General features: G+C 41.7%; 1 protein-coding gene across 3 annotated transcripts in view; it reads right to left on the bottom strand.

The window, feature by feature from the left end:
• The window catches only part of GALNT1 (polypeptide N-acetylgalactosaminyltransferase 1), an 87146-nt gene extending 72648 nt beyond the window's left edge, over positions 1–14498 (bottom strand). For all 3 annotated transcript variants that reach the window (XM_030012075.2, XM_030012073.2, XM_041123064.1), the window contains exon 1: positions 13925–14498. The gene's annotated coding sequence lies outside the window, so the exon portion shown is untranslated. The remainder of the gene's footprint in view (positions 1–13924) is intronic.
• Positions 14499–15907: the final 1409 nt, after the last annotated feature.

Genomic DNA, 15907 nt, shown 5'->3' with positions numbered 1-15907 from the left:
TTCTCGCAAAGATCCCACTGATATTTTCCTGCTAATTATAGCTTACCCTCTTTTGCCTGCATTATATCAACATCTTTAGCATTTAAAGCATTTTTTTTTCCTCCATTTTTATGTTTCCATTTCCAGAAAGCACAAGCAAGCACGAAAAGGAAACTAAGTCCTATGTCAAGAGTAAATTTCACTCTTGTCAGTCAAGCAGGGCGGGAAGGAAGAAGGTCAAACTGATTTTTTCCTACCTGAAATTGGCTAGACAGGCTAATCACACTAGTCAAGACTTTCACCTGCCAATAGGTAGATTGTCCCCAATCAACACTTCTACATTCTCATGAGAGTTCCAGATTTGCAAACTCTTTTACTCAGCTTGCTACACAACCATAACTGTCACTGTTTGATAAAAGAAATAGTAAGATACAATGTAGCCACTTAAATATTTTTGTTATCTTCCAGAGGAAGATATTTACAATTTATTCTCTCTTGCCAACTCCCCTGTTCCCTTCTCTTACTGGTTTTCTGTTGCCCAGTTTCTGTCTGCCTATACTTGGAGGCCCCAATGCACGCCTTTAGGCAAAGCATTGACTAGGAGACTCTCCAATGCTGTTTGTAGCTGCAGTGAATTAAAAAGTTGGAAAGGGAAATGTCATTGCTTCCTTCACATTGCTCAGTGCAGTTGCCCAGGAAGGGCTGGAGATCACAGCTTCAGTCTCATCAACAGGATCTTGTACCAGAGTTCTTATTTCAAAGCTGTTCAGATGCTACCAAAGCCTCTAATTCTGACCCACCCCCAACTACTTTTAAGCGTTAAAAGATACTCGGTAAGATCACTTGCACCACCCAATCCCAATTCTCCTCAAACGTTTGCTCTTTGAAGCAATCTACTTCTTTTGAAAGAGCCTTCAACAAAGCAATGTCTCATTATCAGATTTTATTTTATTAAGCAGAAGTCTAGCCTTTGACCATTCACAACTTACACACTTACTGAAATAATCACAAGCTGAGGAGCCAACAGTACAGTATTTCAATATTGTGACCCAGTGATTTACTTGTAATTCTTTGAAAAGAATGCCAATGACCCATGAACATTACCAGAATGAAGGGAAGTCTGAGCGTAACAGAAAGTATTATATTACATGTAATTTGCAAATTTTTGTTAATATGCTAAAAGGGAGGGGGGGAAAAAAAAAAAAAAAAAGACAGAGCAATCCCTGTTAGGCAGATCAACATAAAGACATAATTCAGATACTATTAGCAATAAATGAAAAAATAGTTACAACACACCTTAAGACAACCTATGCTTTTTCTTAGGATTTATTCATTTCAAGGCTTGAAGCAACCAACTCTTTTCATGATTATCTTTTTTTTATGCCAAGAAAGTTGTTATGTTACATATTACACATAGAAAAAACAGGTGGTTCAGGTAAAAACTGGAGTGAAAGTATAGGTGACAATAACGTTAAAAATATGTCCACACTTATATCAACATTTTACTTCTCAGTGACGGTCAAGTCCTTAAAATCCTATCATTTAGTAGCAGTCATTCAGGAAACTGAGATAATATTATTATAAACAGTTATACTATTATTTGTAGTATAAGGAGTCTTTCCTAATAGATTCTGTGACATTACGGTGTGGAACACATGTCCACCAAAGAAACTAGGTCATAACTAAATATCCAACAACCGAATTTGAAGAAAGTCTGAGCAGACGGTTGCTTTGTTTTCTCATATCACCCTTCTGTGTGTAGCTGTCACAGTTAAGAAATAAGCCTTGTTTTTTCCAATGCGGTAAGGTATCCAGATTAATTTTAGTGTAGAAAATATTAGCACAAAGACAGTGAATTGAGGTTCTTTCATTCCTTCTCCTCATGGTATTCAGAAAGTAAACAAACTAGGTTATCGCTCTCCCTAATTACATCAGCTTAGGTACTTTACATGTATGAACAATACATTAATCTTCTCATCTTGTCTGAAGGCTGCTCTCCTGTTGTCCTCTTTGGTTTTTCAAGAGGAGAACAGGAGATGGTATACTTACAAAATAGCCACTTTATAAGCTAATTATCTCTTCTATAAGCAGATTTCAAACTACTCCCATTCAAAAAAAATATATATATATATTCAGTAAAATCAGACTGAAAAGTTCATAAGCCAACTGTGAAAACTTTGTGTTGGGGAGAAGAAACATGACCAACTACTCATTAATGCAAGCAAAGTGGTTTAACTTTTACCACTGTGTTCTTCTAGAAAAACTACCCTGTAGCAGCAGCTGGCTACTTTTTTATAATTTAAAAGAACCAGCTGCGGTAGGAGCAGCAGCACACTGAAAAATATCTGATGGAACATCGACGCTCAGAAATAAATTACAGTCTATCTGCAAGCAGCACTTGCTAAAGCAAGTTATCCTTCCTTGTGGAAAGCAGAACTTGTGGCCTATCTTCCATAGATTTCAGTGACCAGCAATAACCTCAGCACCTTGCTGCTGCCCCTTATGAGCTCTCCTTTACTCCTCCACCCCCAAAACATCCATTCCCCACATGATACTATTATATCTTCCCTATGTCTCTTAATTACCAAATCAGCAAGAGGCATCACATGCTAGGGTTTGTTCCAATATTTAGGTATGCCATCTGGTCAGTCGAAACCATGGCTCACTAGTGAACTGGCAGTCTAGAAAAGAACAGGCAACTGTTGAGCTGTTGAGTTGTCTGTCTTCCTCCTCACCATCGATTTTCTCCAAACGTGTACCAATTGGGGACTTTTGCCCATCGCGTATGACTAAAAGCGGCCTACAAGTTGCGGAGGGAGAGGGTGCGGGGGAAGAACGATGGAGGGCTGAAGGTGAACAGAGCAGGAGATCAAACTGTCTCAAAAGGTGACTCTTCCTCTCCTGCCAAAGTGATTTTTGTTGACTGGCTGGTGCAAGCGTTCGTCTAAAAACACTACTAGCTTTTACAAGAAGGACTACGTGCCCCACAGAGCATGACGTTCCCGTATTTGACGTAGGATGAGAAAACAGACCAGCTGCGGGCAGGGAACAGAAGCCCAGCCGGCGCTGGCGCAGCCAGGGAAATGCCCTTCCCATCACTTCAGGACTGGACATCTGACCCATACAGATGCAGCAAAGCAAATGCCTTCAAGTTCTTCCAAGTGTTCTTCAAACTTTTTGTGTATTAAAGTTTTGTCTTTAACTTTCCTCTCGCCCGAAAGAGACATGTAAAAAAAAGTTTAGTTAGAACTCTATTAAGCTTTCTTTTAGAACTCTATTAAGCTTTCTTTTTAAAGCTGAACAGAAAACAGTATTTCTTCCATAAACCTTCAGTTACAGGAGATACAAAGATTTTCAGACATATACATAGTTTTAAGATAGAAGTCCCTTAAAATTTCCCTAGTCTATATACAGTTGATTTCATAAGCTTGGAGGTTTTTCAGTAATGTTCCTCCATAAGCGTTCAACCTTTTATAAATAAATACTTTTTTTTTTTTTTTCTTTTTCCTCCATCTGAAATGAATCCCTTTTGGAAAAGGAAGATAATTCTTCAACAACTGTTTGCTAAGACCAGATAAACTTTCTCCTTCTTGTGTCTGAAAGTGACTGCTCAGCCTACGACAAGTATCATGATGCCAAAGCAATAGCAGCTCTAGCTGCCACCAAAGAGCCAAACTAATCCCCTTTCCTCCAAACCGCAAGACTCAGATTTGGAAATCTTAAACACAGCATTTGTCCCTTGGGCCACGGTGTTCACTTCCTCTTCGATATGCCTGGCTGTAAACAGATTTCAATTTACTTCAAAGATGCCAGTCATCACTTTTCTCTTAAAGAAGTACTGTCTCTCTCTCCTGACATATCCCAGTCTACCTTTTATGTAACAATTTAATACATTGTTAAAACACAAAGGAACTCATTACGTTATTCAAAATACATTGAAATATCTCTAGTAAATTTCATTATGTCAAGAACTCGCAAGCAAAGGAAAATACAAGGCCTCACGCCTTTTCTGAATACTCTCCAAGCACCAGTACAGTAAAATGAACATTCTCAGTAAGTTGGCTTTGAGGTAATTTTCTTTTTTCCCTGAAATACTTGAGTTACACTAAAAAAAGTGATAATTTTTCTGAAAAAGGTTGAGCTTCCCTTTCAGACAGCCAGGTCTCTAAGACATGTCAAATTAGATACCAAAAAAACCAAGTTACCACTAATTTCTATTATTTTGACTTCTTTCAGATACATTTCTCCACTCCTATTCTTGAATCATTACAACATCCTTCTGAATAAAAATTAATGATACACCCAACCACTCATTACACACCCAAACAAATGGAAGAAATGGAAAAATCACAAATTATGGAAAACTGTTAAGCTGGTGTGTTTAACACTGTTTGATAAGAGCTGCTTTAAACTAACAGTTAGCTACCATTTTACAAGTGACAGATACAGAAGCAAACACAGCCTCTTAGAATAACAAGAAATTGTTCTTGTTTCTGCCCCATAGAAATAGACTGTACAGCTCATCCCTGCAGACGGAAGCGGTAGTGAATCATAATTTCATTAGCCTCCACAACAAAAGATGGTTTGATTATAAGAAAGTTGGTATCAAATATTTTTACAGCCTCGGAGTTGAAAATTTAGCTATGAGGATCCCAAGGTCAAACATTTGATTTGGAAATCGGTGCCTGACTTGCATGCTATTTAAGTCTGGGCTCTTCTGCATAGAAGTGACAATAAAGAAAGCCTGCTCATTTTAAAAATCATCCCATTGTGGATTCTTTGTTCAAAAACACTAGTGGATTAGTGCAAACTAGTGACCGCAACTCAGTGCTATTCAACTCTACTGCAAATAACATGAGGTATGCTATAAAAAATAAAAGGCATTGTTTTCCTGGCAGAAGCTGAGATGTTTTATGAAGTTTTCAACAAAGAAGAAAATGTGGTTGAAAAGACTGCTTAGATGTCTTTCAAATATACATAACTCTCATGAAATATAGAGAAACCATTGTTTCAGCTCTAAGAAGTTCTCACTGTGTTTGAGAAAGCACAATTTGGGGGGGAAAAAGGAATAGTCATGATAGTCTAAAACTGCATAAGAAAGCTTTGATATAATCCAAAGCAAGAAAATTACATATTATTGTACTTCTGTGAATCAGATCACAGCTGACACTGGGACAATTGGTTTCTTGTACACAGCAGATTTCAAGCATTAACTGGTTGCAGAAAAGCAATTAGTTTTCCTGGACATGGAAAGACAAAATAAAAGATGTGATTTGACAACTCTGCAAAATCCAAAAGGAACTACAAGAAAGAAACATGAGGAAGAAAGGAAAATGAATAACTTGCAGAAACAAGGGGCTTGGTTTTCTGGTTTTTATAGGGTTTCTTTTTTAAAGATTTAACAAATTCAATATACTAGATTATGTTGTTTCTTTTGGGCATAGGTTACCTTTTTTAAAAATTAACTACTACAGATATAAAGTTTTTATGATTTAGAACTGCAGTGCAAAATTAGATATATAGCCTGACAAGCGTGTTTTGACAGAGAAAAAAGTTTTGTGGTGGGTCTGCATACACAAGGTGAATGTTGCTTTAAAGCGTTTTAACCAGTTCTGGTTACTCACTAGACTCCTAGAATTGTTCATGTTTTTTAAACACCCTTTTTCATTTGATGAGATGATACCATAGCAGATTAATGTGAATATTATGAAATAGTACTTGAATTTGTAATACAAAAAAAAAAAACATAGCCTTCGACTTTTAACAACTGTACCATATGCCTTTTGAATATCTAAGTTAAGATTTTTTTCAGATGCTTTTGTCAGAGTAACTCTGATTCTGCTGTACTGCATTTAGGTCTCTTTCTTCCAACTTCACTTTTACAAGAGTTGATGGATTGCTTAATATTTTCTACAGGAGTCTGAAAGTGTTACTGGACAGTCACGGTACCAAATTTTGCCTCACTCTTTAACATTTTGTACAATACAGTGGTCTTTCAACTACAAACATACAAATTATTTCAGACTTGATGAAATAGTCATGCAGCTCCCAGCAATTCAATGAATCTATTCACAGCCGAACATCAAATACAGATTTTAGAGCATGTAAAACCTATAATGAACGCTATTTTTTCTAAAGCTGTACTACCAATACTTTTTAAGCTCTCAGCACATTACAGTTATTCTGAAGGCTAGATTATTGACCATTTACTTCTGGAACTCTGCACTGCTGAAGCAGTCCTTAAGGCTGATGTTGATCTATACACTTTGAAAATAAATTTGAGTCCAATGTTCATAAAACCTGTGATGCCATACGTTAAAACCAATTTGAAGCTGAAAAAAAAAAAAAAAACCCAAACGCATTTTTGATGAGTATGCCATCTAACATATCAGCAGCTGCCCCGTTCTGTTCTGCTTTAGCAGGGAACTTGAGCTTTTACAAAGAATAAAGAATTCCTGTGCATCCTTCCTGTCACATTACTCTCCCTATTCACTTCAGTGCCCAAATAAACCACAGTAGAAGTTGAAGAAAAGGGACCACCGAGCAGCTTGGAGTTGTTTTCCCACAGCTATCTTGGACCACATTTCCAAAACATTACCAGTCTGTTCTTTAAAGAGGCCAGATACTTAGATTACAGCTGTCTCAAGCAAATGCAAGTTTAACTTACTGGACTTTCCTATCCTATCTGTAACCCTTTTTATACACAAACAGCATTGGAGCAAGGAGTAAGTCACGATAAGTTTCAAAGTTTGTGAGAAGGTACAAAGAGTGGATAATTTTTAATCTGCATTAAGGCTCCTGAAGGTGGTACTGCACTTTCTCACTCCCTAAAACTACTGAACTGAACGACTTTGTATTTTTCATGCTGTTTTTGAGACTTTCAGTTCAGGAAAATAAACCACAAAATCAAATATTTTAAAATGTCAGCCTGAAAAAGGATTTCAATTTTATAACCTCTCTTTGTAGGCAGAGGGCCTTAAGGGGAAACTTTCATTTTTCTTGAAATATACGTTTCAAATAAACGTATTTAAATTGTAGTACCTCTGGTGCACTTTAGGAAGCCTAATATTTGTAGTATGATGTGTACATGTCCGCACTATCTCCAGAATTTGAAAACTGAAAACAAAATAGGTTTACTGAACAATTACTAATTTAAGTACCTCTATCTCTTAAACTTCTCGTCAGTGAGCCCTGAAGAAAAAAAATTGCAAGAGTATATTGGGAAAGGGTGAAAAAAGTCACATACTGCTTGCAGGGGTGGGGGTTTTTTGGCTATTCTAAGGATACCTATTATTCCAAGTATCTCTTTGGAACAGGACAGCTCTGGTATGCTGTCTTCAACCATTTTTCAAAGAAAGCAGACATTTCATTTCATTCACATGATACTATAGACAGTAGATTTTAAAACCACAAAGTGGTCTTAAAAAAAAAAAAGAAGTTCTGTGGAAAGGCATCCTTAACTTCTTTATGACAGTCACTAACTCACAAACTGGACTTTCAAAGTAGTATTCCAATCAGCAGAAATTGAAGTAATTTCTTACAGAAGTACTGTCTGGAGACAATAGTCAAAGCTGAGTTTTGCATCTAGAATTAGGATTCAGCTGCTGTGTCTGAAAAGTGTATCAATCCCAATTACCCTGAGTACACAATGAATGGAAAATTAAATAAATCCATTAGTTTAATTTTAACTTAAATGAGTCCTTAAAGATACTTAAAAAATGCCCCATCAGTGAATGTTCTCTCTTCAGTGTATTTAATGCAGAAACATCATGAACAGGATATGTACATAAGAGCCCAGGTTGTTCTTAATGCTACATTACTCATAATGGTAACCAAACTGATGAATGTCACACAGAGTAAGAGCACAACTCTGACCAATCCTATTTTTTCACTTACAACTAATTTGCACTTGGACCATCTGAAGATTCAGAAGCCTATTGTATTTGTGTGGTTTTTTGTGGGTTTGTTGGGGCTTTTTTTGGTTTTGTTTTGTTTTTTTTTTTTAAATAATCACCTAGCAAAGTTAAGAACTGACCATAAAATTACATCCGCTTGTCACTCACGTTTGGCTGGGGTGAGAGACAGCTTTATGCTTGGTCTTAGTCCTTGCTCATCCTGGCCACTCTAGTTAAACTCATTTCAGAACACTGTTCTGGAGACATCTGATTAAGACCAGTATTAGATACCTCTTTCTCTTTATAGAGGTCCATGGTCATTTGATTGATTTTTTCATTCTGCTTTTCAGTCAGCTTCTTCATTCTGATATGTAGTGAGTGATTCCAAACCTCTCTACACACTGACAATTGATTCCAATCCATTACCAATATTTCCACCCCCTGGTTTGTTCCTCACAGAACCCTCCAAAAAAAAAAAAAAAAAAAAAAAAAAAAAAAAAAAAAAAAAACAAAAAAAAAAAAACAAAAAAAAAAACTTGTTTCCCTCTCCTTGGAAGAATCCTGGCATTATCACTTCCCTTTTAATTTTCAGTGTAATTCTGGTTATCATTCACAATTTGCACTAAAGCATTGCTAGCATACAGAGTGCAGGCTTAAACGGCATGGAAAAAGATAAGATAACGATGACCCCTGGCTATAGAAAAGCAAACAGATTCGGATTCAAGTTCTTCAGGCTCTGTTGGCCTTCATCATATTGTGCCTGTAAAACGAGGCTAGTATTCCTGTCTCCTGTAGAACTACTTAACATGAGATATTCATGCACTGTGATACTACCATAATTCCTGTGGCCAATGGGAAGCACCAGCTGAAGCTCTGGACTCTATTCTGATGCACTGTAAAAAAAAGTCAAAGAACATGACATACCTTCTCACGTGCCTGTAAAAAAGTTTTCACAGGCAACTTGGATGTTAAATATCATCCTGATTCAATTGTTCCGCATAACCAGGATGACAAATTTTGTCATATGACTTCACTTAGACATCAGGAAATCTCTTACATGAAGAAATATTGGAACTCAACATGAAAATGGTACTGCACCCCATTACAAAGAAATACTATTTGCACAAAAAATGCTAAGAGTTTATCTACAGTAAGAAATCCCACCAAAAAAATTCCCAGAGATTCTACCACTTGCACAGCTTAACTAATATTAGCAGTAGTGAAAATAAAGTAGACTTTCCAAAACATTTACAATATTACACCGGCCTGCAATTTACAGCACAAAGTTTTAAAAAGCAAGACGAGCGTTATGGAACAAAAGAGCAGTTCACACGTTCTGCCTCCAAAGGATGCTAAAGCTCTTTCAGCTAGACAGCACAACACTGAACTGGCTTATCTTTTGGATAAGTTTTCTAACAGAGTAAAGTTTCTGAAAGTTGATACCAGCACCGCACGAGAAAAAAAAAAAAAAAAACAACAAAAAACAACTATGAAAACACTTCCCTCCTTAACTAGGAATGAATTTCACAGCAGCTGTACATCAGCTGGTCCCACAGTCTGAACTTCCACAGCAGCAAAGTGCTGCTGCTTTATACTGTTCTTCACTAGCAGTAACTTCTCACAGGAGAGCAAACACAAATGTCTCAAGGACCATCAGATTACGCAGAATAGCAGCCTACAACACAAACAGTGCTCAATATCCCTACCTGTATCTCTCTCTCAAATGCTGGAAAAGATCTGATAATAAAGGAAAAATACATGAGCTGAAACTATCAATGAGAGTTATGGGGGTCATTAAACCCTGATTCCAGTGAAAAGACACCATTACAAAGCTCTGACTATTGAGGATAACTTTTTGATTCCACAGAAATGAAGCTGACCACTCCAAAACCAAATACCTTGGCAAAAAAAAAAATAATAAAGTTTTGAAGCCACTTCACAATCAAGTTCCACACCATAGTTACCTATCACTTAAGGGCAGAAGAGGAAAATAAAAAAAAAAAAAAAAAGTTGTGGGTTTTTTTTTAAATAATTGAAAATAAAGCCCTGGATCACAGAAGCAAGCGTGGTAAGTGATATCCAGAGACAATCTAGGGAAACCACCTTGCCAAGGGTACTTTTTCTTAACTGACCAAGTCTCCAAGCACATTTGTTTTCAGTGACAACTGAGGTTATCAGCTAAACACACCTTTCTATGCTGACTGCTCAGTTCCATTGGCCCTTCTAACAAAGACACAAGGAATCAAAGTCATATTTCCTACAAGAAACTACAAACCACCACTCAGTAACCTGCATAGTCTGGGGCTTTAGAATTCAAGTTAATTTTCTTCAGTGGATTATAACCAGACCTTTATGTGAACCCGAGAGTAAGAACGCCTCAATGAGTTGGGAGTTGCTACAACAGTACATGCGCAAGATATTTATGCGGTGCTCAAAGTCACAAGCTTCTAATTTAGCCGAAAGTAAATGCCCCTTAAGAATCTTCATATTTCATAGTGTAAAACCATATTTAAGTGATCAAAAAGTGAATAATAGAGCAGTTAGCCAGCTCTTTAATACATTAGCTAAAAGTATATCAATTCCATTGATTTTTATGATGGGCTGATTTCACATAATGGATTAAGCTCACTAGAAAGACTATAAAAGGGAAAAAATGCTTCACCAGAATTAGTGGAAGACGGTGTCAAAATGCTTTTACGACAAGCACACAGTTAAAACATTTTATTTGGGGATGTTAAATTTAGACTACTATCGTCAAGAATAGATTTGGTGCTAAAAGTTGAGTAGAAGCCATGATTACAACACTGCAGATATATTTTGCAGATTTCAGTTATATTTTGCTTTAAATATTTTGTTTTATTCCTAGCTAAGAAACAGGAAGCTTGGACTATGAATACGTAGTCCAACTTCAACACGGTGAAAGGTTAACAGCAGGATGCTTGAAGGATCCATAAAGCAAGCAATGTTTAAAGGCATTAATTAACGACCTGGAAAAGAAAGTAGAAAAGTTAACAGTTACGTAGCTTAGTCAAGTACAGAAGACCAAAAACATAACCAGCTAGGAACTAATCAACCATGATGTACAGGTAACACAGTGGCAGATAAAATTCAATGTTAACAGATGCAGAAGAAGCATCACTGAAAGTCAAAGACAGAATTATTAGTATGGTCACCAACCTTCCAAATTAAGTAGACCTCGTATAAACAAGAGGATTACAAGCATCCCTACAGAACTCAAGGAAGATCTCTGTTCAATACGAGAACAGAGCTGTTGAAAATTAACAGTATCAGGACTCAAAAGCAGCAGTGGCAAGTGCTTTATAGTCAAGAATCTGCCAATAGTCAAAGATGGACAGAAAACTGGACTGGGATGAGGAACAGTCTATTTCTATTAAGTATTGGTGTAAGACCCATACTATAACAGCAGTATTCAACACCTGCCTCCTCTCACACTTCTTGTATCTGCCACAAGCTATTCATCTAGATGAACCCCAAATAAACTCCACTGCCACAATTCCAATGCTAAAATCACCAAGTTGGCCCTGCGAGGAAGTGGGGGGGGGGGGGGGGGGGGGGGGGGGGGGGTAGGCACCAAAACCACCACCTTCCAAACAAACTTTCAAAATCAAGATCCTGAAGAGCAACACCGGAATGCAAAACATAGACTATAACTTGGCCTAAAGGGCAGCACCACAGACTTCCAGATTTTGATTAATAATTTGAAACAAACAAAAGAACTCCAAAATTCTTGCTAAAGTGATTGGTTTATAAGCATGAAACAGTGCCATTCTCAAAAGCACCACTCCAACTGCTAAAAGGTGTTTTAATGCATCTTAAAAAAAAAAAAAAAAAAACAAAACTATTTCAGTTTGTAGGCCAGTCCTTTTCCTTCTAAGCACTGACAGCTCCCAATACAGGCCAACTTGCATCTGATGGTTCCTGCACTTCCACATACAAGACATTTAAAGAAACAGACTAGGGAGGCCTGCAGAGCCAAAGACCATGACATACCATTCTGGTCCTGCGAATCAAACTTTTGTGACAGGTGGATAGTCTGAGACTTACCATGTACACTAAAAAAAAAAAAAAAAAGAAAAAAAATTCCCTAAAAATATAAAATGCAAAATCTGTCAAGAATCTCATCCCTTGAACTAAACATAATGTAAATTGCATTCCAATGTTTTAAGTATTTGGAAGTACCCTATTTTTAGATGAGTGTCCCTGGAGCTACTTTTTGTTCTCATCCCAAAGACAAACATCACACTCTTTCTGTGCTAGAAGAAAAAAATATTTAACAAGTTTACAGCTAACGTATAGTTTACCAACACATATGCAACAAAGAAAGGACATCAGGGTACTATTTCGCTAAAGCAGCAATTTGGCATTGAAATTTATTCTAAATTACCTCCATTCTTCCTCTGTATAGCTTATTCCTGAACTCATCTGAACAAATCTAGTTTGAGATGATGAGGGGGGAGGAATAAATCTTTGTATAAAAGTGAAACAGTACCACCTCACCACTAGGCTATGGAATGACTCTCATGTGGTATTTTTAAAACATTTCTATGACTTTCATTAGTGTCTTTGAATTGCCCTATTCCTACAGGAACAAGGTGTATGAGGAATAAGGTATCCTCATTCACGCAGCTTACAGTTCTGAAACGCCAGGCAGCATCCAATAATAGTCCAATTGTTACCATTATCACCTTGATCTCAAGGGTGGCTTGCATGTGGTATCCTTGCCAGGTACCATTTGTATCATTTTTCTGAAGATGACCATGCTGCCACGGTCTCCCTATGGACAACCATTTGAGGAATATTCCTCTCTGATATGCATTCGTGTTTTACAGATAAGGCAAGCCTGAGAAAATGCAGCAAATTCAAATTCAAAGTACTAGCAATACCACTTAAGAAAGGCCACCGTCCCAGGAGGACACGGACAAAATTCCAAGTCACAGAAAACGATGAAGCTGGCGCTAGAAAGCGAAATGCTTTCTCCAATATAAGCAATCCTTTGTATTTACAAGAAAAACGAGTTCTGTGGTGTTCCGAGCGTTCAGAGTAGCATGATCTCCACTGCCTTTGCAAAGCAGCGAAGTCGAGAGTAGCAGCGTACAGAAATACATGGTTACTTACATAGTTTTGGTTTGCACAGCTGTTGGCTATGTTCATTTACAGTTCATGTAGTGCCAACATCATTTATATAAACAGAAGAGGCTGTTTCACTCCTGTTCACCGCCATAAAAGTTATTTCTCTCAGCAGCTGCCGCACAAAAACCAGTTTCTATTTCAGTATCTCGCCCTGTAAGTTTACAGAGCGGCAGGTTCTAGAGACTGCTAAAACCAAGTAAGACCTAAGGAAACTTGGCCGTACTTAATAATAAACGGGGGGGGGGGGAACAGGACGACAACACACACTTCTGCTTTCTTGGAGTGGAAGGAGGTAGTAACCCTCTGGTAACACGGGTAAAGTCACATGAAAACTAAGTTGCTCTAGGCAACTGCTTGGAACGAGAGCCGTGAGTTTCCCCGACCCTCTTCAGCTTTATGAATTAAAAGGAAATAAAACAAGGCTGATCCGGCTTCCAGCAGATAAGTCTAAAATATTAGTCGGGCGTTACGCAATGAACATTAACCGATGGAACTGGACGTGACAGCGGTGCGGAGGTAGAGCCGGGGATGCCGCCCCGGTAACCCCCCCCCCCCCCTCTTCCCCAAGCTCTCCCGAACCCCCCCGACCCCGAGCAGCCCCCCGACCCCTGGCAGAAGCAGCAGGACGTCCCCAGCCCCCCCCCCCCCCCTTATCCCCGGCAAGGAGCAACTTATCGTCGTGTCGTGTCCCCCCCCCGCCCCCGGCTCCGCTTCTCCGGCCGCCCGGCGGGGAGGAAGCGGCGACGGGCCGAGGCGGCGTCTCCCCCGGCGAGAAGGGAGAAGCCCGGCGCTGCCTCAACTTGGCGCTTCCCTTTCCCCGACCGGGGAGCTAGAAGCGAAGGACGGGGCGGGGGTGGGGGGGAAGCGGAACCCGAGGCTCCCGGTAGCCCCGCACTCACCTCGGCCCTCTCTGTCGCTGCGGGGAGGGCGGGCGGCAGGCGGCCGGCCGTGGCGGGGAGGCAACGGGCGCCGCCGGCCCCGCCTGTCACCGGTCGCCCGGGGAGGAGAGTCCCGCAGGGTAAATCCTCCGGGCGGCGGCGGCGAGGAGGAGAAAGAGGAGGAGGAGGACGAGCCGCGCACACCGCCCGCTCGCCGCGGCGGCCGCTGCCTCGCACCGACTCTGAGGCGCGGCCGCCGTTGCCGTTGCGCAGCCGGGCGGCCGCTGCCGTTACAGCCTACGGGGAACCGGCGCCTCGCTCCGCCGCCGGGGGAAGGAGCTCCGCGCCGCCGCCGCCGCCGCCACCGGGCCCCTCTCTTCCTTTGCGGCTGCCGGCAGCCGCGCTCCGGGGGTCACAGGGAGCTCCGCGGAGGAACCGCCGCCTCCCTCAGCGCCTCAGAACCCACCGCCGGGCGCCCGCTCCGCATGCCCCGTCCTCCGTTGCCGCCGCCGCCGCCGCCGGCTCCTCTCCTTCCCGCCCGAGCTCGCCTCAGCGCCGCGGCTCCATCACCGGCGGCAGCGCTGAGGGGAGGGGAGGGGAGGGGGGAGAGAGGGGGCGGTAACCGGCCAAGCGCGCGGGCACGTCCCGCCCCCACCCCGCCGCCGCGCCCCGCCCCCTGGGCGGAGCCTAAGCGCCTCGCCCCGCCCCGCCGCTCCCCCGGATGTTCCTGGCTGCGCGGCCCGCGGGGGTCCGAGGCGCCGTGTGGGGACACGCGTGGGGTTCGCTCGCCGTGGGGCGGGGGGGGGTCCTGCGGGTCGTTAACCGGCTTGGCCGGCGCTCTAGCACGGCGGGGCGGGGAGGGTCTCGCAGTAAAGGGAGGAGGTGCGGTGGTCTGCCCGCGGTCCTCCCCACGCTGGCCTGGCGCGGGGCCTGGTCCGTGAGGAGGCGGTGGGAGAACTGCGTGACTGGACCAACCGCCCTTCCCGCGCTTTCTGAGGGAAGGGGCGGGGGGGGGGGGGGGGCAACGGCGGTCCCCGGCTCCTTCTCTAGGCCGCGGGGATGGGCGGCCTTGGCGTAGGTCGCCTGCCGCCAGCGCGGACGGGACCCACGGACAGGACCCACGGACGGGACCCACGGACGGAGGACGCGTTGCGTCGGGTCGTTGGGCTGTGACAAACCTTCCCCCCGCCCCCGCCCCGAGCGAGGTCCCGCTGCGGCGTCGGAATGTTAGACGCGTGCCCCGTGACAATGTTGGTGTGCTAAGGTTATTTAAAATTACTTCAACCCCCCCGCCCCAGATCTGTTTTGACACTTGGATTCTCGGAAGTGTTTTATCTTTACCCGCTCTTAAATTCGGCTTTTTAAAGTTTATAGATCAAAGTTGGTGTGCCCTCTTTAAAAAGTCTAACTAGCAAAGTTTCCGTGAAGAAAACACCGGGTTTCATCAATGAGTGAATCTGAAGTCTCTGAAATGATGTATAACTCGAAAGAGGTATTTGTTTACAGAACCCGAAACCCATGCTGTGCTCATTATAAACGTATTTAACAAGTTCCTTGGCAGAAACCCTATATTCTAAAGAGAATTTGAACAGGGAAAGGAGAAAAAAAAAAGAAAGAAGGTGTGCAGACAAAGTTAGGCGAGTGCCGAACATTGCCGTACTGATGCCCCACAATTTTGTGGGGAGTTTTGCTGGTGCTTCCATTCATTTCTCCCTTTAAAGATCTTTCTGTTCAGAGACTCGCTGGTTCTAGTCCTTTACCCAGCACACACTTGCAGCTGCCACTAGCCCTATGGTATTTTTATTTTGTCTAACCGTAAGATTGATTTTTTTACTCTGTTTGCCACATAGGCAGGTGCTACTTGCTCTTGCCTCCCTCAAAAGCAACCTAGGCCTTTTTTAAAGGCACTTAGGTTTCCCAGCCATTCACGGAGGATACTTTTTTCCTCAGACAAAACCAGTGAGTTCAGAATCCTTCTTGTGCCCCCACAGATCCGTTGAGCAC

The sequence above is a fragment of the Aquila chrysaetos genome, chromosome 4, assembly GCF_900496995.4.
Source record: "Aquila chrysaetos chrysaetos chromosome 4, bAquChr1.4, whole genome shotgun sequence".
NCBI classification, from domain to species: domain Eukaryota; kingdom Metazoa; phylum Chordata; class Aves; order Accipitriformes; family Accipitridae; genus Aquila; species Aquila chrysaetos.
The sequence above is the reverse complement of the archived record's forward strand: the minus strand, read 5'-3'. Positions and strand labels throughout refer to the sequence as shown.